The following is a 22,330-nucleotide window of genomic DNA, read 5'->3' as shown; positions in this document are numbered from 1 at the left end:
AAAAAAAAAGTGCAAAATTTGACTTTCTGAAGCAGGAGAACATATATGACATATGGCGCAACATAAAGCAAAATAACAAACCATCTAGTGTTTAGGTTTGAAATTATTCTTGAAGTAAACAAAGTTTATCTTTGATGCATCAAGCATAGGCTGAGTTAGAAGGAGTCTCTTTGACATCGACCACAAGTCTACAAAAAACAGTTGTTTTTGTGATTAGCTACACTGCTATAAATGGCCTTTCTTCTTTTATGTATGTATGTTTACTCTGAACACTAACTCGCCTCCTTCACCAGAGTGATGTTCATGTCAAGTAGTTCAGGCTGCAAAACTACAGTTAAAGGTAACTAGTTTCTTTTTCAGCCACTTGGACCTATTCTAAATTCACATGCTGCACATCGGTTAAGAAGTGGTATTTTCAACGTGTGGAGGACAGTTTGAAGGATGAGTGGTGCTAAACAAATATGCAATTACTGTGACCGATGTGAGTTTCTTAATGAAAGGGGAAAGCAATAAAATTAAGCAGTAATGTTTAGTAAACCCATGCCTGAGAGACCACTTTGTAGCTGCACTTAAGTCATTAAATCAAATATTAAATGCATATTAGCATTGCTCTTTTTGTGCATATGTGTCTTTGGTCTGACTACTGAAGTCTCATTAGATAAAAAGTAACAAAGTTGGATTGTTTGCACAATTCATCTTACTATAATTCCCTTAGAATTCGGTGAACCCAAAGAACAAGTTACTTATCTTCGGTAATGATATATCTATAAGAGACATAGGTCAGTTATAGATTCCTTACCTTAGAATTATCCCCAGGCGTCAGACTGGATCCGGAAACTTGTTCGGCAGCAGTACCCCTGCGCGTCAAAAGGTGGCGTCTATCAGCTCTGCATTCATCTTTGGCGTCGTGGTCGGCGAGATGACATCACGGCAGCTACTTAAACGCCGCCCTCGCACGCGGACTTCAGTTCTTTACACGACATTCCACGCCAGAAGCGCAGAGCCATGCAAGACAATGACCACTGGTTCTCAAAACGGATTCCCTTACCCTAGAAGTCAGTTCGCAAAACGGGGAGGAAGGGTGGGGCGGTAAAGAATCTATGACCAATCAATTTCTCTTACAGATATATCGTTACCAAAGGCCAGTAACTCTGAAAGAGACAATTAGTTATAGATTCCTTACCTTAGAATAGATACCCCAGCAATACCAACCTCGGAGGTGGGTCTGCAACTAAGTTCACACCACAAAGTCCTGGAGAACAGAACGGCCAAAGAAGCCATCTCTCCGGACTTGGCTGTCCAGGCAGTAGTGTATGTGTGCAGAGATGCCCACGTAGCTGCCTGATAGATGTCATTGAGGGGAACTCCCCGTACCAAAGCAGTGGTCGCTGCCGTCGTCCTGGTGGGATGGGCGCGCAGTCCCACTGGAGGCTCCTTCTTTGCCAAAGATTAGCAAGCTTTAATGCACAAAACGACCCACCTAGAGATGGTCCGTTTGTGCACGGTCTGACCTTTTTTGGCACCCACGTAGCCAACAAAGAGCTGGTCATCCACCCGGAATTGTTTGGTGCGATCCAAATAAAAGGAAAGCGCATGTTTTGGATCCAGACGGTGGAGCCTCTCTTCCTCCTTAGAAGGATGCGGAGGTGGATAGAAGGTGGGCAAAGTGATGGTTTGATCAATATGGAAAGAAGTAACCACCTTTGGAAGAAAGGAAAGTCTGGTTCTGAGGACAACCTTGTCCGGATGAACTGCCAGAAAAGGAGGTTTCAAAGAAAGGGCTTGCAGCTCACTCACCCTGCGAGCAGAGGTGATGGCAACCAGAAAGGCAGTCTTTAGAGTAAGGAGCCTGAAGCGGCTCAAAGGGAGCGCACATAAGGTAGGTAAGAACCAAGTTCAAGTCCCACTGAGGAATTACGAAGGGAACAGGAGGAAAAAGATGTGTAATGCCCTTAAGGAAGCGATTTACAACAGGGGACTTGAAAAGAGAAGGCTGATCAGGAAGCCAAAGAAAGGTTGAAATGGCTGAGAGGTAGCCCTTAGGAGCCCTGCTGGGACAAAGAAAGGAGTAGCATGAAAACCTCAGAAAGAGGGGCAGAAAGGGGATCCACAGCCTTTGCTGTGCACCATGCCACAAATGTGTTTCATCTGCAGGCGTATACCGTCTTAGTGGAGGGATGCCTGGTTGCCAAGATAACATCACAGACTTTGGGAGGAAGGTCGAAGGCTGTCAACTGACGCCGCTCAATCTCCACGCAAGGAGGTTGAGGCTGGACAGGTTCGGGTGGAGGACCATCCCCTGCTGCTGTGACAGGAGATCCTTCCGAAGAGGCAGTCTAATCAGAGGATCGATGGCTACGTATAACAGCTCGAGATACAAGGCTCTTCGTGCCAGTCCGGAGCCACAAGAATGACTTGGGTCCGGTCATGCTTGATTTTCTTCAGCACTCAGGGCAGAAGTGGTATAGGCGGAAAGGCGTATAGAAGACTGCAACTCCACTCACGACAAAAAGCGTCACCTAGCAAGTGCCACCTTGGAAATTCCAACGCGCAGAATTGCTGACATTTTGCGTTCTCTTCCATGGTGAATAGATCTAACCAAGGCTCTCCCCACTGTTGAAAGAGACCTGGCGCCACGTCCGAGTGAAGACGCCATTCGTGATCCATCATGCACCTGCGGCTGAGTTAGTCCACCCTGGCGTTCAGTGAACCTGCCAGGAGTTGAACCACCAGGGATATGCCCTGATGTTCCAGCCATGTTCAGAGACGGAGAGCCTCTTGACAAAGGGTCCATGACCCCAACCTTGCCCTGTTTGTTGCAGTACCACATTGCTGTGGTGTTGTCCGTGAACACCTGCACCACTCTTCCCCGGACAGAGGGAAGGAATGCCTTTAGTGTAAGACGGATCGCCTGAAGCTCCAGAAGGTTGATGTGGAGCCTGTATTCCGACGGAGTCCAGAGGCCTCTGATCTCCGCCACTCCCATGTGGCCACCCATCCCAGAAAGGATGCATCTGTCATCACCATATACGCCGGTTGGGGAAAGGAGTGGGATCCGCCGTTGACCCAATCTCGGTTCGTTAGCCAACACTGCAATTGACGTGCAGTGCCCTCCGAGATTTGAACGCAATCAGACAGATTTCCCTGATGCTGAGCCCACTGGAACTTCATCTCCCACTGCAGAGCCCGCATATGCCACCTGACATGATCTGCCAGCATGAGGCCCAGCAGCCTCAGGGTCTTTCTGACCGAAACCCGAGATGAGGGCTGAAAGATCGGAATCATAGCTCGAATATCCCAGACACGGTGTCGTGTCCAGAATCACTCCGACGAAAAGGAGCTTCTGAGAGGAAGTCAGAGACTATTTTGGCATGTTGATGGTGAACCCCAGCGAATGCAGGAGGTCGGCTGTAGTCTGGAGGTGGGAGACGACAGCATGGGGCGAGCCCGCCTTCAACAGCCAGTCGTAGAGATTAGGGAAGACTGGAACCCCTGATCTGAGCAGATGAGCTGCGACCACCGCCATCACTTTCGTGAACACCTGAGGGGTGCTGGTAAGGCCAAAGGGGAGCACGGTAAACTGAAAGTGCTTGTGGGCCACCATGAACCGCAGGTAACGCCGGTGGGCCGGCAGGACGGAGATGTGAAAGGAATATGCTACTTACCAGTATGCATCTGTTCTTGGCATGTAGAGCTGCAGATCTACACACTTTTGCATAGATCGCCATCTGGTGTTGGGCCCGGATGTTTGCAGTTTGTTTTTCCTCTTGGAAAGTCTTTGGAAGTCACGAGGTCGGTGACTCCTCCCTTGGATCGTATTGCTCATGGGCTTCGGCTCCATCCTCAGATTGTTTTTCGCCAACAGGGAAAGATGGAGCGTAGTAATAATAGTGAAGAAACCCATGTGTGTTGTATCTAAATAAGATAGACTGGAACAGATACAGGTAGGAGGCGGGTGGGCATGTGTAGATCTGCAGCTCTACATGCCAAGAACAGATGCATACTGGTAAGTAGCATATTCCATTCGAGGCATATGAGCTGCAGATTACACACTTTTGCATAGACTATATAGCAGTTCCCAACCCTAGCGGCGACCACCGGTATCTGTTGCAGTGGTTTGAAAAAGCGTTTTTAGTACAGCCTGGCCCACACTAGCTTGTTGCTTGGTTTGCACATCTACACAGTAATGTTTAGTGAAAGTGTGCGGTGTTGACCATGTAGCTGCTTTGCAGATATCATCTAATGGGATGTTCCCTAGAAAAGCCATAGAAGCCCCTATCTTTCGTGTAGATTGGGCTTTAGGGGGAACAGATAGCGTTCGTTTTGCCTTGTGGTAGCAAATCTGTATGCATTTTACAATCCACCTAGCTATCCCTAATTTAGAGATGGGGTTGCCTTTGTGTGGTGGAGAGAAAGAGAGAAACAGTTGTTTGGTCTTTCTGAAAGGTTGTGTTCTCTGGATATAGTAAAGTAAGGCCCTTTTAACATCTAGCGTGTGTAGAGCCCTTTCTGCAACAGTTTGAGGTTGTGAGAAAAAACCCGGTAATTCTACCGATTGGTTTAGATGGAAGGGGGAAATGACTTTGTGTAGGAATTTTGGGTTGGTACGGAGGACAACCTTGTTCTGGTGCATTTGGAGAAAAAGGTTCTTGTATAGTAAGTGCTTGTATCTCACTGACCCTTCTAAGGGAAGTGATGGCTACAAGAAAAGCTGTTTTCCATGTGAGAAATTGCAGTTCGCATTTATGCAAAGGTTCGAAAGGCGGTCCCATTAGCCTTGTGAGAACTAGATTTAAGTTCCACACAGGTGAGGGTGGTATTCTGGGGGGAATTATTCGTTTGAGGCCTTCCATAAAGGCTTTAATGGCAGGCACTCTGAAAAGTGATAGGTGCTGTCTGTTCTGTAGGTAAGCGGCAATTGCTGCGAGGTGTAGCCGAATGGATGTATATGCTAGGTTACACCTTTGTAGATGGAGCAAGTAGCATATGATGTGCTGTATAGATACGTCTAGAGGGTTGATTGTGTTGTTATGGCAATAAACAACAAATCTTTTCCACTTTGCAGCGTAGCAGGCTCTAGTGGTAGGGCGTCTAGCTTCTCTGATGACGTTCATACAGTCAGGGGGATGGTTAAGGTATCCGAATTCTAGGATCTCAGGAGCCAGATCGCAAGGTTGAGCTGAGCTGGGTCCGGGTGTCTGATCTCTCCATGGTTCTGGGTTAGGAGGCATGGTGAGAGGTGTAACTTTTGGTGTGGCACTACCGAGAGTTCCAGCAGCGTGGTGTACCACGGTTGTCTGGCCCACGTCGGAGCTACTAGAATCAGAGTGAGGGAGTGCTGTTGTAGCTTTCGCACCACTAATGGAATTAGTGGGAGAGGTGGAAAGGCGTACGCAAATTTGCCTGACCAGTTCATCCATATCGCATTGCCTTTGGACAATGGGTGTGGGTATCTGGCGGTGAAGCTTGGGCATTTTTTGTTTTCGTGGGTGGTGAAGAGGTCTATCTGTGGATGCCCCCACATCTGAAAGAACGGGTGAAGAACCTGTGGGTGAAGTTCCCACTCGTGGATCTGCTGCGTCTGTCTGCTGAGCAGATGTGCCATGGTGTTTTGGACTCCTGGGACATGTTGGGCTAGGGTAAAAGATTTTGTGTGGAATTGCCCATCTCCATATGCTCTGTGCTAGTTGAGAGAGCTTTGGAGAGTGTGTGCCGCCTTGTTTTTGAATGTAGTACATGGCCGTCATGTTGTCTGTGCGAATAAGGACTGCCTTGCCTAAAATCTGTGTCTGAAAGGATTTTAGGGCTAGAAAGATTGCCAGTAACTCCAGATGGTTGATATGGAGTAACTTTTGTTGCGGCGTCCATGTGCCCTGCACTGTGAGGTGTAACAGATTAGCTCCCAAGCCGGAGAGCGATGCGTCTGTTGTGAGGATTATTTGTGGAACCGGGTCCAGGAACGGTCGACCTCTGGAAAGATTTGTGGTGTTCCACCACTGCAGAGAGCGATGGGTGCGACCGTCTACCAACACCAGATCTGTCAGTTGCCCCTGGGCCTGGTTCCATTGGCGTGCTAAGCACTCTTGGAGTGGACGCATCTGGAGTCTTGCATGGGGTACTATGAAAATGCAAGAGACCATCATCCCTATCAGTTGCATAAACACTCTTGCTGGGAGAGAGTGTTGAGGTATGATTCTTTGACGCAAAGCCTGAATGCTTGCAATCCTGGCAGGATTGGGGTAGGCTATGGCTTTTGAGGTGTCTATGGTGGCACCGAGGTATTGCTTTGTGTGGGATGGTATTAGCTGGGACTTTTGGTGGTTCACCGTGAAATCTAGCTGGTGAAGTAGTTGGATTGTAGTGGCGGTGTGATGTACACATTGGTTGTAGGACGTGGCTTTTATTAGCCAGTCATCCAAATATGGGAAGACGTGAATGTGCTGTCTTCTGAGGTGTGCCGCCACTACCGCTAGGCACTTGGTGAATACCCTTGGCGCTGTTGTGACCCCGAATGGGAGCACCTTGAACTGGTAGGTTGCCCATCCACTACAAATCTGAGGTACTTCTGTGAGCATGGTGTACCGGAATGTAAAAATATGCGTCTTTCAAGTCCAGTGTGGTGAGAAAGTCGTTCTGTGAGAGGAGCGGAAGCACCTGCTGAAGTGTTACCATGTGAAAATGGTCCGAATGTATGTATGTGTTTAGAGGCCGGAGATCTAGAATAGGTCGTAGAGTCTCGTCTCTTTTTGGTATCAGAAAATATAGGGAGTAGACCCCTAAATTTTGTTGATTGGCGGGGACTTGTTCTATTGCATGTTTTTGTAGGAGGGAGATTACCTTCTGTTTTAATAATGTGAAATGTTCTTGTGACATTGGGCGTTGCCTGGATGGAATGTTTGGGGGGGGTAGATGTTAATTCTAGGCAGTACCCTGAGCGAATAATTTGGGTCACCCATCTGTCTGAGGTGATGGTCTCCCAGACGTGAAGGAAATTTTGTAGCCTGCCCCCAACCGGAGTGGGACAGTCTGGAGGGAGCGGGGGGGAAGTCATTGGGTAGGCGGTGTGGCATTGGTTATTGTTATTGCCCCTATAGCCGCCTCTTTGATAACCCCTTGTGAAGGTGGATTGAGCAGGGGATTTGTAGGAAGTGGACGCGCTATCTGAGGAGTAGCCTCTGGCCGTACCCCTAAAGGAAGAGCGGCGAAAGGAGCGCCTAGGAGGGTGTGACTGCAGGGCTCCCATAGATTTCGCTGTATCTGTGTGCTTCTTAATTTTCTCAAGGGCCTCATCTACCTTTGGGCCGAATAGATGTTCTTGGTCAAAGGGATGATTTAATATGGAGGCCTGTACCTCAGGTTAAAAGCCTGAAACTCTCAGCCAAGCACGGCGACGGAGGAGGACGCTAGTGTTAATGGCCCTGGAGGCTGTGTCTGCTGCGTCTAAGGCACAGCGTATAGAGGTGTTAGTTATAGTCTTACCCTCTTGAATTAATTGATTGGCCCTATTTTTGTATTTTTCTGGGAGATGGTGCATGATGGTTTCTAATTCATCATAATGCGCTCTATCGTATCTGGCCAATAGCGCTTGAGTGTTGGCGATACGCCATATATTGGCTGCCTGTGACGCAGTGCGCTTTCCTGACGCGTCCAGTAACTTTGACTCTTTGTCAGGTGGTGGTGCTTCGCCTGACGCCTGGGAGTTTGACCTCTTCCGTGCAGTGGAAACCACTAGGGAATCTAGTGGCGCTAGCCCTTTGATATAGGCAGGATCTGTGGGGGCAGCTTTGTACTTTTTCTCTATGCGTGGGTTAATGACCCTAGCCCTGACTGGGTCTTTAAAAACCTCTGGCGCATGTTTTATTACCCCCTTGAGCATAGGTAGTATGGAGGTAGACCTATGTGCGGTATCAAAGGTGTCGAGGAGGAAATCCTCCTCTACCGGGTCAGTGTGTAGCTCTACCCTGTGATAATGTGCCGCCCTCTGAAGTAGGTGGTGAAAACCTAATGAGTCTTCTGGTGGAGATGGCCTGGACGGGTAAAGGTCATCTTGTGGGACATCTAGAATGTCTGGATTATTATAGTTGTCCCATGGGTCTGGGGATCCTGTAGGGGTGGGGTCTTGTGGCACATCCCCTGGATCGTAATATGGGTCCCCCTGATCATCATTGTCTGGAGACAGGGTCGGGGAGCGATGAGGCAGGGGTGGAGAAGGCGGAGGGGGCGGAGGAGGAGAGGGTGGAGGAGGTGGGGAAGGCACTCTGAAAGCGGAGGTAGCAGAGTCTTTCCTCTTTGGAGGTGGAGGCGGAGCCGGTTTGTCCAAATGTCTCTTTTTAGAAGAGAGTGCCAAATGTCCAGTTTTTTGATCCTTGGTAAGTCTTTTGCAAGGGATCCGGTGTAAACAGTTCCTGTGACAATGTTTGTTCCGTCGGCACCGAAGGTTTCGGGGCCGATGACTTTTTATGCTTGTCCGTGCCGTGCTTTTTTGGAACCTCCGATTTCTTGGTCGGCGCCGAGGTAGGCTTCGGCGCGGAAGTGTCGGTGCCGAGGGCCTTATGGGGTTTGGTCGGTACCGAAAGGCTGGGTTTCGACACCGAGGACTTTGGTGCGGAGCTCGGTGCCGAGGTAGAGGCCGGTCTCTTCTTCGGTGCCAAAGTGTGTTTCTCGGCACCGCTGGCAGGCTGACTCGAGCCCGAGCCGCCGGAAGGCTTATTTGGCTTCTTCACCGGGCCCGAAGGTGGGGTGTTTGAAGCAGTGTCTCTGGTCTTGCCTAGGCCCGGAGGCGAAGGCGTGACCGAAGCCTTTTTGGGTGTCGGCGCGGGTGTGGTAGGGGGTATAGTACTCACGACCCTCTGCGCCGGGGGGATGTCCTCCACATCCAAGTCGACGGCTTCGTAAGCACTGACGAGGTCCTCTTCGGTGTGCTGCTGTCCCGGAGCTTCGACGTCGTCCCCGAAGATGTCGACTGGAACGGAGGTCGAGGAGTGCGCCATGTTTCGTCTGGCCCTTCGATCTCGAATAGTCTTTTTCGATCTGAAAGACTTGCAGGCGGGACAGTCTCGAGCCTCGTGTTCAGGGGAGAGGCAGAGGTTGCACACCTCATGAAGATCGGTGTGGGGGAATTTGGACCCACATCGAGGGCACTTCTTGAATGGAGTTCTTTCCATCAGCCGGGACCGGAGCTTGGATAGGCCCAAAGGCCGCCGTCGACGACTGAAATCGAAGATGCGTCGAAGAGAAGGTGATTGAGGAGATCTGGATCAGAACAATACCGCGATGAGCGAGGATTCCGCTTTGATCGTCGAACTGGAAATGTTCGGAACCGGAGCGTGAAGTATTACATCCGAGCCCAATGGCGGAAAAAAAAAACTGAGGATGGAGCCAAAGCACATGCGCAATACGATCCAAGGGAGGAGTCACCGACCTCGTGACTTCCAAAGACTTTCCAAGAGGAAAAACAAAGTGCAAACATCCGGGCCCAACACCAGATGGCGATCTATGCAAAAGTGTGTAATCTGCAGCTCATATGCCTCGAACATAAGCGACCTGCAAGTCCAACGCTACCATCCAGTCTCCAGGGTCGAGGGCAGACTGGACCTGAGCCAGTGTCAACATTTTGAACTTCTCCTTCCGGAGGAAGCGGTTGACGTTCCTGAGATCCAGGATATGACGCAGGCCTTTGTCCTTCTTGGGCACCTGAAAGTAGTGGGAGTAGCAACCACAACCTACTTCTGGGGCAGCAACACGCTCGATGGCTCACTTGGCCAAGAAAGCCGTAACTTCCTGTTGGAGAAGGGCCAGACGATCCTCCGACATGCGACGGTACTGAGGTGGCATAGCTGTGTAATCTCGAAGGGGAGGAAGTAGTCCCCTTGGACTATTTGCAAAACCCACCTGTCTAACGTGATGGTGCGCCAGTGGGGGAGGTGATGGCGAATCCTGCTGCCCACTGGCAATCAGTGGCCCTGAAAGGTCAGACTAGGAGGGTTTGGAGGCTGTTGCAGAGGGGGCTGAGGTGGACTGGCCCGCTCGCTGGCCCCCAGATCCACGACAGTGGTTCCCACCTCCTCGCCACGCAGAGGCTGAACAGCTTGCACCAGCTGGTGGCCCTGGGCAGGACGTGGCGGGGCACCCCTTCATAGCCACGAAAGGCAGACTGCGTAGGGCGGGTGGTGGAGAGGCCCAAGAACTTGGCTGTAGCCCGAGAGTCCTTAAAGCGCTCTAGCGCGTTGTCTGCCTTGTCACCAAACAGGCAACGGCCATCAAAGGGCATGTCTAGAAGGGTAGCATGGACATCCCCAGTCGACCTCAGCCAGGCATAGCGTCGAAGGGCTACCGATGTGGAAATCGTCGGCGGTGGCCAGTCCACAGCGAATGGTAAACTTTGTAGCGTCTCTCCCCTCGGCAACTGCACGGGAGAGTACGGTCCGGGCATCCTCCGGGCACTGGGGCATCACCTGCGCCACCGTATCCCGCACGGAGTGGGTATAATGGCTCGAAAGACATGCGGTGTTTACCGAGTGCAATCCCAAGCTGGAGAAAGGAAACATCTTCTTCCGAAGGTGGTCCAGCTTTTTGGATTCACTATCAGGTGGTGCGTTAGGGAATGCGCCTTTTGTCGTGGAGGCTTGGACCACCAAGCTCTCAGGGGTGGGGTGTTGGGAGAGAAAAGTGGGGTAGCCTGGGGCCGGGCAGTGGCGTCGGGCAATCATCCTATCCACAGGAGCCCCTGTGTTGGGCCTTGATGAGGTTCCCAAAAGGATGTCAGTTAGGGCTTCATTTAACGGCGGCAGGGGCACCGAAGAACTCACTGCCTGTTGAAGCACCTCTGTGTGGAGGTTAGTCCTGACCGCCACCATAGGAAGCTCTAGGTTGAAAGCCTTGTTCGCCCTTGCCCTTGCACTGCATAAGATGCTCCCTCCTCCGTATCCACGGTAGGAGACAACATGCCAAGGTCTGGTGAGGTATCCAGACCACTGGCTTCCCCCAGTTCCTCTCTCCAGTCTGGTTCGTAACCCAATTGGCCAGTCAAAGGGTCTCCAGACCCCTCCCAGTCCTCCTCACCCTCCTCTGGTTGCCAATCCGGCCTGAAAGGACCAGGGGAGAACAGGGGCACAAAAGTACCCATCGGCGTCGGGTCCGGCGTCGGTCGACGCCGGCCCGGCTCTGTGTCTACACTGGGGTGGAGGCCGGGGTCGACGCCGGCTGGGGACATAACCGGCGTCGGCTGCGGATGTGGTGCCGGTGGAGGCGGCGCCGAGGAGATTTAGTCAGGTTGACCGATCCGGATCCAGGCCTGGATCCAAGGGAACCCTGCGGTCCCGTGGCCGAAGCCGCCGGCCCAGGGCCCCCAGCCGAGTCCACAGGGCTCGAAGGCGGAGTTGGGCTGCCCAAAGATGGCATGCATCGCTTCGTAGAAACTCCGTAGCTGGCCTGGGGTCGCGCCAGGTCCGAGAAAGGAGGGAAACCCGGAGTCGACCCAGCGGGCTCAGCACGCGGAGCCGCGGGAAGGGCACCACCCGCATCACTCATTGCGTCGGCCGGGGAGAAGTCGAAGAGCGACAATGCTTCTTTGACTTCTTCCTGTGCTTCGACTTACCAGAGGAGTGCAAAGACTTTGAAGAAGATTGGTGGTGGTGGTGGCTCCACGACCGGTCCCTCGACCTCCCACGCGACCGGTACCTCGAGCGGCACGGAGTGGACTGCTGGGCCTCGAGAAGTTTTCGGGACCGCTCCCGCAAAGACATTGGATTCATGGTCTGGCAGTTGGAACACGACTTGGAAACGTGGTCGGGTTCCAAACAGAACAGGCACATGCATGCAGATCCATCATCAACATCAACCTTCAGCAGGAATGGCAAGCCTTGAAACCGGGCATCCCTGATGTGCACCAGGAGTCGAAGACTCGAAAACAACGTCAACAAAAGCCGACAAAATGTCAGTCAAAAAGTGACTGGAGGTACCACTCTCTCCGGATCTGCGCTGGCTGGCGCGGAAAAAGAAAGAACTGACGTCTGTGCATGAGGGCGGCGTCTAAGTAGCTGGTGCAATGTCATCCTGGCGACCACGACGCCGAACGTGGAGCCGACCGATGCCAATTTTCGACGCGCAAAGGTACTGCTGACAAAAAATTCTACGGATCCAGTCTGACGCCTAGGGGTAAATTCTCTTTTTTTTTTTTTTTTTTTTTTTTGAAAACCTTTATTGACAGTTCTATCAAGAACAAGTATGGGCCTACAACCCCCCGGGCCGGCCGCTAAGCAATCAGAGCAAAAAACAGGCAAGTGTAAACACAGGCAGCACTTCGGGGAGCAGAATCGTAATGCTACTACCGTGAGCAAAGTAGGTAGGGCACCAGGAGAAAAAGGTTTTCATTTTATAATGAAACAAGGCAGAAGGATCAGGTGCCAAACAATTTTCAAACAGCAATTACAGATATGCAGAGTAATAAACGTAAGCGGTTTACAGCAATCCATTAGGTCAATGGCGCAAACACAAGAACATCAGGATGGGGAAAAATATCATAAGCAGTTGCGCCTGCAGTCCTACGCCAGAACTCCCGGAGAGCGCCCCGGAAATTGCGGTACACACGGAGCGGCAACGAGTCATAGCAAAGGAGGTGTATCACGCTGATCCCAGAAAAGAAAAACAAAAAGAATCAGAGAAGAAAAAGGAGGCCATGGAAAAAGAGATAAAAGACTAAAGAATCCCCTCCCCCAACCCCCCACCCTGCACCTCTGCAGAGGAGTACGGCCCCCCCCCCAGCAGTGTGCCTGTCGCCCTGGAACCAGACCCGAAATATAGGAGAATAGGGAAAAAGAAGTAGGAAAAGAACCCCACCAGACGGGGGGGGGGGGGGGTAGAGTAAGTATTAAGAAACTGGAGGAGGGCCTTCAAAACATACCCCCGGCTTCTCCCTCCCGCACGGTAAGTTTCCCCCAAAGTGAACAATAAACGGCACAAAATCTATCTTCTCAAAGAAAAATGGGGAGCATTATGCACCTATTATGCTGTTAGCTATGCCAGGAGAGCACGCAACCCCTGAGCCCGCCCGTCCACTAGATGACCACCCCTGAAGGATCAGCCTCATCCCTGACCACTCTTTGGGAGTCTGCCCATGCCTACCCCTCGACCCAGCACCATATCCGATGTTCCAAGGTAGAGGATTGTCCAAAAACGTCCGAGAAGCGACGCACACAGGTGGGGTGGAAGTCCCTGAGCATCAACACAGTCCGCAGCGTGGAGAAACAGGCTTCCCAGTGCTGCACAAGGATATGCACTGCACTCCAGGTCCAGGAAGGCAGAAGCAGCCAAAGCAGACAATAGTTGCTGGAGTTGTCTCTGGGTCGCAGGAGGGCACGTACGGGACGAGGCTACCACATCCCACTCAGGTCTAGTGCCTCCGGGGCAGATCAGGTCCTCAGCTGGACGAACACACTGTAGCATACTGGCCGGAGTGTCCAGCTGTGCACTAACCTCAGGGGTGGCCGCCAAAGTGTCCTCCTGTGCGCAGTGTGGGTAGTCCCTGTGTACGTGCGGACAGGCGGGCCGCCACTGCCCCAACGCCGACGCCACACCGTCGAGCTTACTCCCCAAGACCCCGACACCATGAATCAAGGAGGAGTGAAGAGCACCAAGGGCCTCGAGGAGGTCGCCGTACCCCAGCACAGCTCTCTGCGATCGCGCCGCCACACTCCCGAAAGTCGCACTCTCACAATCCCGCTGCGGCCCAGCGGACAGGATGGTAGGCTTCATTGCAACAAGATGGCCGCCAAGTATGCCCGACCCTCACCGGGGCCGGGACCCTCGGACAAGCGTCTCGATGTCCACGTTGCTGGTGACCGGGTTCCGGGGGCAGGCGAAAAGTTATCCGTTGCGTGGTCACGGGCAACAGTCGTCCCCACTACGGACCAGCTCCCGTAAAAATTCTGGGGCGGCCCGCAATGATCAGGGCAGGATACGGGCGGCGGCCGGGCAGCTCACCATCAAAGGCAGGGGCAGCCACCGGAGGGTCTGAGAATTGCACCCCCGGGCATGCACTCGGTCCGCTACGCATGACAGTAGAGACGACCACGACGAAATGTAGGCCGAGTTTGGCACCGCTCCGGTGGACCGACTCCACCCAGTCACAACAGGCCGCTGTTGTTGAACTGCCACCCGGCCACGGCGTCCACTCGAGGTCCCGGCTCCAGGGCCGCACAGGCCGCAAAGTTCAAATGCACATTTCTCCGGCGATACCGCAGCCAGAAACCTCGGAGTCACACAGTCGGGTGCCTCTCTCCTTCAGAAACACGACCGCGTAGCACAGGTTAAGGATCTCGTGCAGGATATCCGTGCGGGATGCGGAGGTTCACGGAGCCGGGAGTCTACGCTGCCGTCCCGGTCGCCATCTTGGCTCCTCCCTCCTAGGGGTAAATTCTAAGGTAAGGAATCTATAACTAATTGTCTCTTTCAGAAACTTGTGACATAAGCGCAACAAAAACATTATGTTTTTCTTATTGGCTTACTTTTCTGCTCTTCTACCATTTACAATATGTAATTGCCTTTAGCAGAAATCAATGGATTCCGAAAAATGAGGTATGTGAAGAGTCTCCAGTCGTTGGTTCAAAGGATGCCTTCATAAGGCCTGCCAAGCCCATCCTCAAATTTTATCTTGGTGCATGTGGAGAATATAGCCACTTTCCTGAAACTGTTTAATAACTGGTATTGCAAAAATTATTTTGGTTTATGCCCTATTTAATACTGTGATCACTTTTAAGGGGACTAATAATGAACATTTACTTAAATATATAATACAGAAGACATGAGCTATAGCACCATCACCCTTTCTTATGTTACTTCAGCTTCCAATGTCTCTACACCACATTTAGTACCATGTCCATTTGGTAGAATCACATTCTCTAGTAAATGGCTTTCTCACCTGTTTGACAACCATCATACATTTCTCTAGTAAGTTTAGAAGCGGACGATATGTGGACTAGTGTAATGCTACAAGTTGCAGCCAGTTTTGATCATAGTGATAAATATTTCCTTTTACATGGTTAACATGTTGAATGAGGCTTGTTCTATTGTGACATCCTTACTGTATATAGTATCATAGTTGTCTCACCCACTGTGGAGATATTTGAACAGTGGCCATGCTTAAGATCCTGCAATTGTTGATTAACAGAGGAACCAGTGGTAACAGTGGAAAAGTATACTCAAGACAGTGGATTCCACAGAGGCTGTGGATACTTAAAGGGAAGGTATTGTGATTTTTTGAGTGTTCACCTGATGCCAAAAGATCTATGTTTGGTGTTCCCTAATGTTTGAAGATGTATGGTTACTATAAGTTCCTATTTAAACTTCTATTTATGAGATATGCCCATTTGTGTGCTTAATGCACCCGTCAGTGCATTTTCTTCTCCTGGGAAATGGTGTGATTCAACTACTTAGTAATGGACCAGTGCCAGATGTCTTGTTCGAGTCTTGGTAGCATGGAACACTTTGTGACCACTGCTTGTTTAAATGCAACACTGTCATATTATCTGTTAGAATGTGTACAACGTGTTCGTTTACTTACCTTGAACTGCTTTTAGGCCTGCAAAGACCGCTTTTAGTACTAGATAACTGATATGTTTTATGTATCCCCTGATTTGCGATGCGCCTGGAGGTGGATCTCATCCCCTGTGTGACTGATCTGTTGTGTTTATGGATGTAGGAACTGACTGTATGAAACTTCTTCTCTTTGTCATGTTGCTATTTGTCCACCATGTTAGCTTTTTTTGCAACTCGTTTGTGACCATCAATATATCTTCCCATTCAGCTAGCACTTGTAACCATTTAGTTGTATGTTTGGTAAAATATGGATCATCCCCAGCAATCTTTTGACAGGTCTAAGATGTCAAAGACTGAAGGGTCTGGTAATGGCAAGTTTGTTACACAAATGGCAACACTTTTTTAGGTCTCGCCTGGCGAAAGCAGCGTATGCGCTGCTCTCGGCCATGGAGAGAACCTTTTGTAATCGATTCTGCCAAGGGATTTGCATGCACGCGGCTGCATGGACAAACATGGTGTCAGGGTTCGATTGGTGACACTAAATATATCAATGCCACTAACCTTTGTCTGGTACTCAGCAGGAACGATAGTAGCTGTGCGACCCCCACCTGCCGTAAACGCCCTCTCCCACAGAAGGAAGACACCCTACTGTGTGAGGTTGTGCCCGGGGGAAATGGGGAAAGGGACAAAACAACAAAGGGTGTTGCAGGTGTGGTGTTCTCCCTGGTCTGGTCTAGAAGACTAGGGACCTCTTCCTGTTGGGATTCACTGGAGGAGGGAACAAGAAGACAACAAGAAAGAGGAGTTATCCTAACTGCTCGGTGAATCACTTCCCCGGTATGATTCTCTCTATCTTGATCGCACCACTCACCAGGATTTCCCTGCAACCAGGACGTTGCTCACTTCAGTGACACTGGTAGAGCGCCAATATATATGTGTCTGAGGTCACCTGGTAGAGCTAATGCCAGATGATGCGTGTGGAGTTACTGTCAATTCCACACAGAATGTCACGCAAGAACCTCACCAGTACCAAGGTGCGGAGTCCATACCAGTGCAATACTAAATAAACGAAATAGGATTTGTCTCCTGAAAACGGGTACTGTTCCCTTAAGAATACTGGTGGTTCAACGTGGATTGGGATCGACAGCTCTCCGGTAACTAAGAAGCGGTTTCAACACCGCTATGCTATACCCCGGAAAGCTGCAATAGTTCAGCAGTGCCTGATTAACGATATCTCCAGGCTAAATGCGGACACGGCAATCCGCGAGTAGGGAAAGAAAAAGTACGCGCTGACTAATGCGCGGTCTCTGTTGCACTACGGGAGTTACGTTTGTATCCAAGGTCTCGCACGTAACCCCTGGGTTCCTTGTAAACGTGAAGCCGGTTCACAACCGCGGTAGAGGGAAACAGAGAAGGCAGCACGCCGGCACTTCCTCCGAATACCTGAGACTCCTCCGCTTCTTTCTTCTCACGGAAGGTCGCTTCGCTGTAAGCGCGGTTCGGCTTCGATGACAGGAGAGACGCTGCATATGCTTCCCGCTGGTATCCGGAGGGGAACACCATCCGCCATTATCCTCTCGGTTTAGATTGTCAAGCACCTTCCTCTTGAGGAGGTGGTGCTTATGTACAGGGGTTGTCCTAGCCTCCTTTTGAGACGGCACACGGCATGCTGGGACATGTAGTATCCCGGGCCTTTTTTCCACCAACCTCCTGGATTATGAACCTGTTTGGGTCCGAGTGGTACCTGCCTAGCGGTTGCCCCACGGGTGAGCGCTACACATGGCTGCTCTTGCCATTTGTCCATAGCAGACAGCATGCGCGTGTTTGGAGGGACTGTGGACAGTCCAACGCCATTTTGTTGCCATAGCAACGAAAATGCCGCTTCTCATGTGCTTTGCTTTTTTTTTAATGTCAGTTCCCCCGGGGCACAAGCAGGCATCCACTTCTGTGTTTTTGATCCGCCTGCAGTCCCTCCGGGGCACAAGCAGGCATCCACTTTTGCTTCGTTACTGTCACCGGACGAAAAGGCGAAAGGAGCATTCGGAGCTCGTCCCGCTCCAACACATGGTTGCTCGCCAAAATTTATTGGTGCAGTTAAGAACAACGCGTTGTGATCCTCGTACGGAGGTGTCAGTGACCTCGGCAAATGAACGGCCTCCTCTGTGTAGTTTTTTTTCTTTTTTTTTTTACATTATAACAGGGTCCCTTAAAGTTAGCCGCATGGATTCCAAAGCGGAGAAGGGGTGCCAGCAGCTAGAGGCTCAGTTCTTTGCAAAAGCGCTTTAATAGCGCGCAAAGCCCAGAATACAAAACACAATGCTGAAAAATGCACAAGCAACAGTACAAACACATATATAAAGTTGTTTTTGAGCCTGGAAAGACTCAAGTGAGGTGCCCGCTGATGGTTTAACATTAGCATTGTCTCTAAAACCTGGTTGGGCCCAAACAAGGTTTTTAAAATCCACGTTAGTGCTTAAGGGACACGCTCCGGGAAAATCAGGATCAGGGTCGCAAATGGTACGCCCAGCTAATCGAAACTCGTCGTCTGGGATTGAATCCGGGAACTGAAAGTGGTGGCCCAGCCTGGCCTCTTCCCTGCCACGGACGGGCACACACGGCCCGCTCCTGGCCGGACTATGCCCGCGCCACCAGAAGTTCAAAGCACTTTTATGCCCTGGGTGCAGCATGCCCCTCCTCCGGGTCCTCCCGGGAGACAGCTGAGGGACATAGTCTCACCCCAGCAGGATGATTATGGCACCGTCAAAGCCCTGCGCCGCCGGAAGATGCAAGCAATTTTAAACGCTGTGTACAGTATGCCCTCCTCGTCACAAACCAGGACACAGCCGAGGGACATAGTCACACCCCAGCAGGATTATTATGGCACCGTCAACGCTCTTTGGGTCTAATTTCGTTATTTATTTATCCCCTCCACCCCAAACATGTTTCGTGACAGGGAGACACATTACATCTGTTATCTTCCCCTTATCTAATTTCCCATCTCCAGTTATCACCATCCCTTCCTGTCCTCGGTGCTTCTGTTTATGTTAGTGTTTCAAGGAACTGCTCCTGCCAGTCACAGTCTACCTCAGTGCTTTTTTTTTTTTTAAATACATTTTTATTGGCATTTATAAACATTACACACATAGGCACGGTTGGTAATGCAGTTGTTATTATATAGGCGTACAAAGCAGGAGCGCCCATTCGTGTCCCATGCGGACTCTCAGTCTCGTGGGCCTGCGGGCTGCGCGTCTCTACTCTGTGTTTGGCTTCAGGCAGGTGTCCGGGGCCTGCGTCTGGGTATGCCCTGCTGGTGCGCACGGTGGTCGCCGCGCCGTATGGGGACCGTGCAGTGTGATTAATCCCCTGTGAGGTGTATCATAGAGGCTATAGGGCTGCAGCCATAAACTAACCGTCAACTAACTAGGGATAGATAAACTGGGGGAGGGGGTGCATTATGTCGCGGATAATGAACAATAGTAGCTTTGCGCCTGAGAGCTGGACCGTCGTATGGGACAATGTCGGGGTGTTCGCAAGTGCGGGGGGGGAGGGAGGGGAGTCGGGAGCGCTGATCACTGCTTATATTGGGGAGTCTACCTCAGTGCTTGTGGTGTGTCCCAGTCTCCCGCTCTTGCTAATCACAATGTATCGGCATTTCCTCTGACGAATTGTGACCCTAGATGCAGCTAATCAATGAATAAACTAAACATTGATCAATTTTATTACATCAATGTTTCAGATTTTTCACGGTTTTGCTATTGATCTTTTAACTTAATTCATCTCTGATCACCGTAGTGATAAAACAACAATTCAACAGAGGTATATTTATGTTATAGGGGCCTATACAGAAAGGCTGCTGTAGGAAAGCACAAGTGCAATTTTCATCTAGTGTACACACGATTTCATATATTATTCATGAGTCGTTAATCACTTTGGCATTAATTATAGCTGATGAATTTCCGTATTCTATATTTGAAATTATTTTAGCATTTGTTATGTTAAATATTTCTAGAAATGTGAGGCAAATCACATTACACTTGTTTTGTTTGTTTACTTTTGGAAACGCACAACCCCCCGTTCTTTAATCATGTTTTAATTAATGTTCTCGTTTTTAAAAAAAATATTATTATATTATATAATTATTTTTTACATTCACGTTTCAATTAGGAGGGAGAATACAGAAGGTCTTGACCCTTCACTGTTTTCTTTTACCCATATCCCTTTCCTTATGATATACTTTATCCTCCACTTAACTCTAACTCTCACCCTTAAACCCTTATATCTACCCGTGCCTTTTATTTTTTCCTCCCACATGTTTTAAGGTCCGCACCTCAGCATCACCTCCCAAGCATCATGGCATGGCAGGTATTTTGTTTTATTTACCATTTGAAGATATTTCCACCTTGGAATGCTAAATAAATTAAAGTTTGCTTAAGCACATTTTAACTCAAAATGGGGGGCACAACTGTGGAGCGGTTTGTGAAGTCAGCGGCTGGGGAAAGCATTGGAGGAGCTTAGTTGATGGGGGGGGGGCAGAGGTGGGAATACATTACAAGCATTGAAAATGCAATAGGCCTCGCCTTTTATTGAGTTAAAGCCATTTTCTTTGCTATACAATACCATTAGCAAAGCAAATGGCTTTAACTTAATCAACGGCGAGACCTATTGCATTTTCAATGCTTGTTTTAAGAGTTGGAAACATTATTGATGTCTCTGCATTCAGTTCTGCTTCCTAACAAACTTTGTGGAAAGTAGCGATGATTTCTTCATCTTGAATCTAAACCCCCAATCAAATTAGGTTCCCATCTGTTAAATGCATGTCTCACACTGCTGAAGCAAATTCCCCTCTCCCAGCCAGTTCTCCACGTATGGGTATAAATCACTGAGCTACTACTTTAATTGCATCTTTTAAATCTGTTTCAATTTGTGGTCAGATGCATGGCATTGAGAAGCAGTGCCTTCTGAAACTGGTGTGTCTTGTTCAGGAAGCACAAGTCCAAAATTAAGTTATGTTTAAGGAGAAGATATACATAGTATATTCCCTTAGAATAATTATTGTGTTCTCTCTTTTTGAGGGGCGTCCTTTTCTATCGCCCCTTTAGGTATTAGCCCCTCTATCTCCTTATGTAATAGAGATATATGTTCTCTTTTGTATACTTAGTTTTGGGGTCCAATCGTTAGTGAGGTCTTGATGAACTCAATAAAGCATCCATGCATTATTAGAGCCATTTTTCTGTTGTTATCAACCGCCGCTGTTTTAGATTGTTCCTTATCTTGCCTCTCAACCATATTTGATGTGGTAGACTGAAATAAGTAGAGCGTTTTTGGGGGCTGGGGAAGAAGAACCTATTGAGCTCTTTCTCTCACACATAAAGAGATGTCTTGGTGGCACGGTTTGCTCCCTTGAATGTGTGCTTGATAGGAAGTTGAAGATGGCTTTGTCTGAAACTGAATAGGCATGAAAGATTGACGCCTTTTCCCTCTTCCTTTACTAGATGCATATCTTCTAAAGCACCTCTTGTGTGTAATGTTCTCATTATTTTGGTGTTGTCATTTGCCAATATCTTGTGTTGAAGGATTCATCTCCACGCTAACCAAGTGAGTATTCCCCTCTAATGTGCAATACAATAACTTTAGGTAGCACTTCATGTTTGAAATAGGAAATGTGTATCCCTACAGGTCTGTGTGACACTCTTCCTGCATACAGCCCTTTACTTGCTTAGTCATGTGATGATTTCAATCATGCACCGGTAAATGATGGATTAAGTAATCAATTTCCCCAAACACCTGACAACCGTAAATACTTGGTATAACATTTAAATTAATTAACAATTCAACACTGTGGCTGCTGCTCTCTCCATCTTCCTTCCCACTGACTTTTCCTGCTTCTCCTCCAACTGTGCACCGTATGTATCTTACTTTAAAGGTGTAAAATCTATTGCTACATAGTCAAGAGGGGATGTATTAAAAGAATACACGTATTTTTCGTTTTTGTACATGGAATCTGTGTCAGTATTGTGGCATGGGTTTTAATCATCTCACTGCAACTGGGCAAATGAACTTTTATGGAATCCGGAGATTGACAAACAATTCCCCACTGCATATGTAGTGTATTCTTCTGATTCTTCATTTTGTTTTAAAGGGGCATGAGTAACCACCTCTTCACTTTTTGTGTTTACACTTCTGTATCCTATCTGTCCTCTTCAGTCCTAATTTGTGACATACTTTATAAGAAGAAAGAGCTGATAGCTTGTGTGCTGTCCTTATTGATTTCTTTCTTTTTGACTTAGAAGGGTGCTTTGTACACTTCAAAAGGCCTTCTCTGGACTTAGGTGCCATTTTCAGCTTCCACTGCCTTTTGCCATGAGGCACTGGTGACTTCGGGTCTTTTGGCATCATTTTAAGAATTTATTCAGGATTGAATCCAGGTCTATTAATATTTTCTGAGAAACCCATTTCTGTCATGGATGCTTGATGTTGTCTGTCTGTGTGCCATTGATAGTGACTCCTTTGACAGCTTTTAATGTGCCCAATGTGCCAATGCTACTTTTCTAGATTTCATTCAAGACTTTAGATTTAAATGATGAGCAAGCATAACAATCCTATGGCTTCTTGCCATTCGATTATCAAAAAGTACATATGAGATGCTCATCCTCTACAGTAAAGTTTGAAGGGCTATTTAGGCAAAAATTGAAGAATATTTTACATAGTCTAGTCCAGGAGTCTCCTACCTTTTCTGTAATAAGAGCTACTGGTGTTCTCTAAAAACATCCCAATCTACTTGTATTAGTATTGTAAT

The 22,330-nt window shown here is 49.1% G+C and overlaps 1 protein-coding gene across 6 annotated transcripts in view; it reads right to left on the bottom strand.

Annotated features, from left to right (window-relative positions):
- MIA2 (MIA SH3 domain ER export factor 2) overlaps positions 1 to 22,330 on the bottom strand; it is a 635,554-nt gene that overhangs the window by 170,830 nt on the left and 442,394 nt on the right. The window lies entirely within an intron of this gene.

This window comes from Triturus cristatus, chromosome 9, assembly GCF_964204655.1.
Source record: "Triturus cristatus chromosome 9, aTriCri1.1, whole genome shotgun sequence".
NCBI lineage: Eukaryota > Metazoa > Chordata > Amphibia > Caudata > Salamandridae > Triturus > Triturus cristatus.
This window is presented reverse-complemented; position numbering and strand designations above follow the sequence as displayed.